Source organism: Cyprinodon variegatus, unplaced genomic scaffold, assembly GCF_000732505.1.
Source record: "Cyprinodon variegatus isolate N-32 unplaced genomic scaffold, C_variegatus-1.0 Scaffold225, whole genome shotgun sequence".
Classification (NCBI taxonomy): Eukaryota; Metazoa; Chordata; class Actinopteri; order Cyprinodontiformes; family Cyprinodontidae; genus Cyprinodon; species Cyprinodon variegatus.
Window position 1 is genome coordinate 135,290 of NW_015150678.1, and position 5,130 is coordinate 140,419.

General features: G+C 43.1%; 1 protein-coding gene across 1 annotated transcript in view; it reads left to right on the forward strand.

Annotated features, from left to right (window-relative positions):
- Positions 1–305: 305 nt before the first annotated feature.
- The window catches only part of LOC107088634 (RAC-gamma serine/threonine-protein kinase-like), a 44,610-nt gene continuing 39,785 nt past the window's right edge, over positions 306–5,130 (forward strand). The window contains exon 1 of the mRNA XM_015380932.1: positions 306–541. The gene's annotated coding sequence lies outside the window, so the exon portion shown is untranslated. The remainder of the gene's footprint in view (positions 542–5,130) is intronic.

Genomic DNA, 5,130 nt, shown 5'->3' on the forward strand with positions numbered 1-5,130 from the left:
GTGAATAAATAAAGAAGCTAATTAAAAGAGATATATACATTTATGTCTTACTGTATAATTTAATTTCTACCTACATGTATTTGTTTATTGTATTTTTGGGGGAATTAATTGTATGTTTTTTTTTATATAGGGCATTTATTTATTTACGTATTTATTTTTAAATATGGCAGAGTTGGTCCTCCATAAACAATGGGTGAATTGCATTAACCTAAATCAACCACTTTGGGGCGCCTTGGGTCACAAATTGTGGAAAACCTCAAATTTCCGACAGCATTTGAAGGCAGCGGGAGTCCTCCCAGTCGGATCCGACTGAACGTGACGTGCGAACCGGAGACGAGGAGCGAGGTTTCCTGGCGGAGCAGCGGAGGGAGCAGGAGCCGAGTCTTTAGCGCAAACCCCCTCCTCTTCAGCACACCGCCGGTAGCCATGGCTCCATCGCTGTCCTCCTGAGCTACCCTCACTCCGTGGCTGCTTCAGTAACCCCAGAAGAGGGAAGGAGGAAGAGGAGGAGGGGGCATCCCTATCGGTCTCCAGCTATCAGGTGAAATAATTGGACCGGCTGAATGTAACATGTTAGAGGGGAATGGTTCAGTGGGACGGGCTGGAGGTGGGAGCAGGGGTCGTGGGTTTTGTCGCGGCGGGGTTTGTCTGGTAGGAGCAGAGGTTATGGTGCTAGCTAGCTCGGGGCTCACAGACCCCCCCTCCCTGCTCCGGCGTCGTCATCCGCGAGGCTGGAGAGGATGCCTCACCGGGATGCTGCTGCTGGAAGGAGGGAGGGAGGCTTAGCGGCACCGTCAGTCTGGCCTCGGCCCATCTTCATGATGAACGATACCCCCAGCCTCCACATCCTCTCTTCCACCCCCCAGACTCACCCTAATAAACACTAATGTTCACTCTAAAACAACAAAAAAAAAAATACAAAACAGGGATATTTAACCATGATGGCGGATGAATCAGCCGCTTCACTCTAACGGTTAGCCAGTTCTAGCTAGCCTGGCGTACAGCTATCTAGCCGGGCTACATTAGCCCCCCCACCCCCCGTATCCTCCGACTAGCATCCCTGGCTAGTCTGCATCCTCCCTCCGAGGTCGTTTCGGTCTCCCCGCGGTCTCCCTGCCGGTGTCCCACCGCCCATGCGTCGCCTCGGCTCCTTCAGGTCGCCCTGAAAGCCTTCGCCGGATATTTATTCCCGTCTGGCCCTTGGAAATATAAAGGAGCACGCAGAGCGGATTTTTTTTTTTTTTTTTTTGTTATGTAACAGATAATGACACCACACGCCCTTGAAACAAAAGCTGTTGTTTCGGTGTTTGTGTGAGGTGCTGGAGCCGGTGGTTGACGGTCAACCAGGGACACATGGGCGGCCTGTGGTACCGGCGGCCCGCGGCTCTGGACAGGCTCCAGAAAGACACAACTGCTTTTCCGGTCTGTCTGTCAGCCATTGTTTTTGTTGTCATTGGACAGGCAGGGGGTGGAGGGGTTCACTTCCCCCCCACCCCCTGCCTGCCCTGGATCTTCTATTGATGCTCTGCAGTGAAGGAGCATGGCCAGCGTCCAATCAAAGCTTCTTCAGGCTGAATGTTCAAAAACAAATGTGCATCAAAGACTCAGCTTCTCAGTATTTATAGTTTCTGCTGATATTTCTTAAAAATCGTTAGAAGCTTTGTGTATAATTGCAGATTATACTTCTGCAACCGCACACATCATACGTCGCTTTTATCTGGTCACGAAACAGTTTTGCTGGTATGCTTCTGCAACCTCGGTCTGGAATCTCTAAGGTCGCACAGCAGTTTCCCGCCAAAGCACAAGGGGGAGCCTATTCGAGAACTCATAAGAACTTCGGCGGCGCCGGCGGAAGTGTTTATCATCAAAAACAACAATGGCGCGTCTGCAAGGTGTCACGGTCACACAGGTTCTGTTAATGGAGCAATCCTTGATTAACCTTTAGTCGCAGTTATCCATTGTAGTTGTTCCTCGGATTTAAAAATGGCGCGAGAAGGATGACCACACAGACAGCTGGAAAGTATACCAAGGACCAATCACAGCTGCTTTTTGTCTGCGCACTTCCGCTCGAGGTCTGCGTGGGTTTGCGACCGTCTGACCTCTGCATGGGGGGCGTGGTCGTGCACAGAGACAGATTTGACGGTGTCAGAGGCTATGCGTCAGAAGCATAAACTGGACTTATGGCGTGTTAAAAGCACGCTGCCGTTTGTGAAAAAGGAAAGAAAACACATTTGAAAACATAATGAGTTATGACTTTTGGATATTGTCTTTCTGGTTAGCAATTTACAATAAAAGTTGTGGCTGTAAAAGCTGTCAAACTTGTGCAAAAGTCTCTACATATCCAGTAGTAGCCATTTAAAATGTCCCCCACTTTCATTAATTGGCCCCTTGACTGGTCCCCTACAATTCCTCTTTAAAGTCTTAGGGAAATCATATGTAAATGTCAAATCATTCTGGCTTAAACATGTATGTAAATGTACTCTTTATCAGACGATGTTATCCCTGAAACTTAGAACATTTTTAATTTGAAAAAATAATTTGTTTTAAAATATGTGTTGTTGTTTTTTCTCGTTATCTTATGCAGGCCAGTTAGTTATACATCAGCCTGAACACATAAATTCAGCCAATCATATATCAAAGGTCATCAGTCATAGCTTCTTGATTCATATGTCGCAGCTAATATACGCAACGGTTGAAATAAGAATCCTTTCCTTTCCCATTGAGTTCCGTCCCAGTGTTCACGGGGATGGACGTCTGTGTCTTCAGCAGGCGTAGAGCTAACAGAACTGGCAGCGTTGCGAGGCAAGGGCTCAAACATGTACGGCTGGAAGCCTTCTACACCAAACCAAGCTCCTGGCGTCCTCTTCCACAACGTCTTCGTCCCCGCTTTCCTCCTCTAAATAAAAAATGGATGACGGAGGAGACTCATCCACGACCTCCGACACTAAACTCTCCTCCTCTTGCATGTTTCCGCTGTCCATAGCGTCGTTTCTAAGTCACCAATTTAATGCTACTTGGTCCCAATGGAATTTCCCGTTAGGAACCTACTAACATTAAGTTGCTAACTGGTTAGCAAGATGCCTTGTCGCTTGTGAACCTTCCACCACAACAATCCCATCCCCTTAATAAAAAACCAATCACATTCACTTTATTCACTCGTGTAAAGTCGTGCACCACTCGGGAGAATTTGGAAATGAAACAGTTGGAACAGTAGATTCCCTATGACTTTAAAATCGTTGGAAGCTTTGTGTATAAGACATGTTAAAAACAGGCTGCCAGTTGTGAAAAAGGAAAGTAAACGCATTTGAAAACATCTTGAGTTATCAGTTCTGGATATTGTCTTTTGGGTTAACAGTTTACAATAAAAGTTATGGCTGTACAGGCTGTCAAACTCAGAAAAGGGAAAAAAAAATGTGAAAAAGTCTCTCATTCTAAATCTCCCAACTTTCCTTTTTAAACATCAATATTTGTCCAAAAATATTCTTTCTGCCATGATTTGTGGACATTAAGATCTAAAGAGAAGCACAATTTCCTGGTCAGAGCCTGTAGTTCAGTGAAAGGGTGGAGTCAGAGTAAACGAATATGCAAGAGGGGGTCACTCCAGTGGCTGGAAGTTGGAGGGGATTTTGCTGGGTGTCTGATGGAAGTGGGCTGCCATTCGGGTTGGCGTTTGACTAGAAAGGGCCATGTGAACGGCTGCTACTGTACGCTTTGAACCTTCACTCATTGCAATTTTTTATGTGCTACATTAACAAACAGCAATGCAGATTACAGGGTTAATGTGGTTAATAAAAAATCATTAAAAGTCATGAAATTATTATTGTTTAACTGAAGGCCTTCATTTGCATTAAAATTCTTTAAATGTGTTTATTGTGGCATTTAAAATGCTTTATTTAAAAAAAAATGCTTATAAAAACAATTTCGTCAGACATATTATGTCACGATATATTGACGCGGAACTGCTTCCGGTTGATCGCAAAGCTGTATGTTCAGAAGAGAAGCTTGAGTCAGAGAAAAAGCTAGAAATTGGGGGGGGGGGAGCAAATTTCAACAAAAGTGGTTGGAAAACGAGGAATTCGGGACCTGGCTGCAGCCTGTCGATGGGTACCTGTTGGTGGCATTAAAATTATTTCTAAGAGCATTAAAAAGCATTAAGTTTGAGTTATTCATTCCTGTATAAACCCTGGATTAACTTGTTAACAATGAAACTTGCATGTATCTCAAAACTCAGACATTTGAGATAAAAACAGCTAGTTTATCCTAAAGAGGAAAATGTGGATGGATATTTTCCTTTTTAATCAATATAATTCAATTTAGTTTATTCATATTGTGCCACATGTCATCTCGAGGCACTTTACAGTTCAATTCTATAATTTATTGCTCAATTAATAGGTTTCGATGTAGTGTTATTAATTTACCTTCATTAATTCCCTGATTAGCTGGTAAAATCCACTTGGGTTTTTATTCACAGGTCTGTATATATTACTAAGTCAGATTTTATAGCAGATTGAGGTCAGAAGAAAGCCGGGTGTGGAACAATATATTCTAAATGAAACCTGAATACGTCGTCTTTAACCTCAAATATAGTCTTGGTAGAATCCTGATGCAGGGATGGCTGTCTTCAGCAGGAACAAAGTAGGGTTAAATACTGGGGAATGAAAAAGGAAAACCTGTAAAGGCTAAAAAAGACTGAAATCTGAGGCAGAGGTTTACTTTCAGTCAGATGTTGAGCTAAAAATAAAGCCAGAGCTACAGTAGAGCAGTTTGGACTAGTGATAAACCAATATGTTGGTCGGCTATTTTTTATTTTCTTTAGCCAATAATTAGCTGAAACTGTTCTTTTTTTCAGCTGATATGTGCACGCATTCCCACATTCATTAGCACATTCAGCAGCTATCGGGGTTGGGCATCATTTGAATTGGAACAATTCCGATTCCGATTAAAATTCCTCGTTTTGATTTCAGTTCCTATTAGGGATGCACGATAGCCGATAACCGATATCGATACCGATGTTAAAGCTGGAAAAAAATAAGTAGTCATTGAAAATAGCAGTTTTATTATCCATTTCTGACATTTTGAAAAATAATATACTCAAATATATTTTCATATGCTGATATCAAATTGATTTTT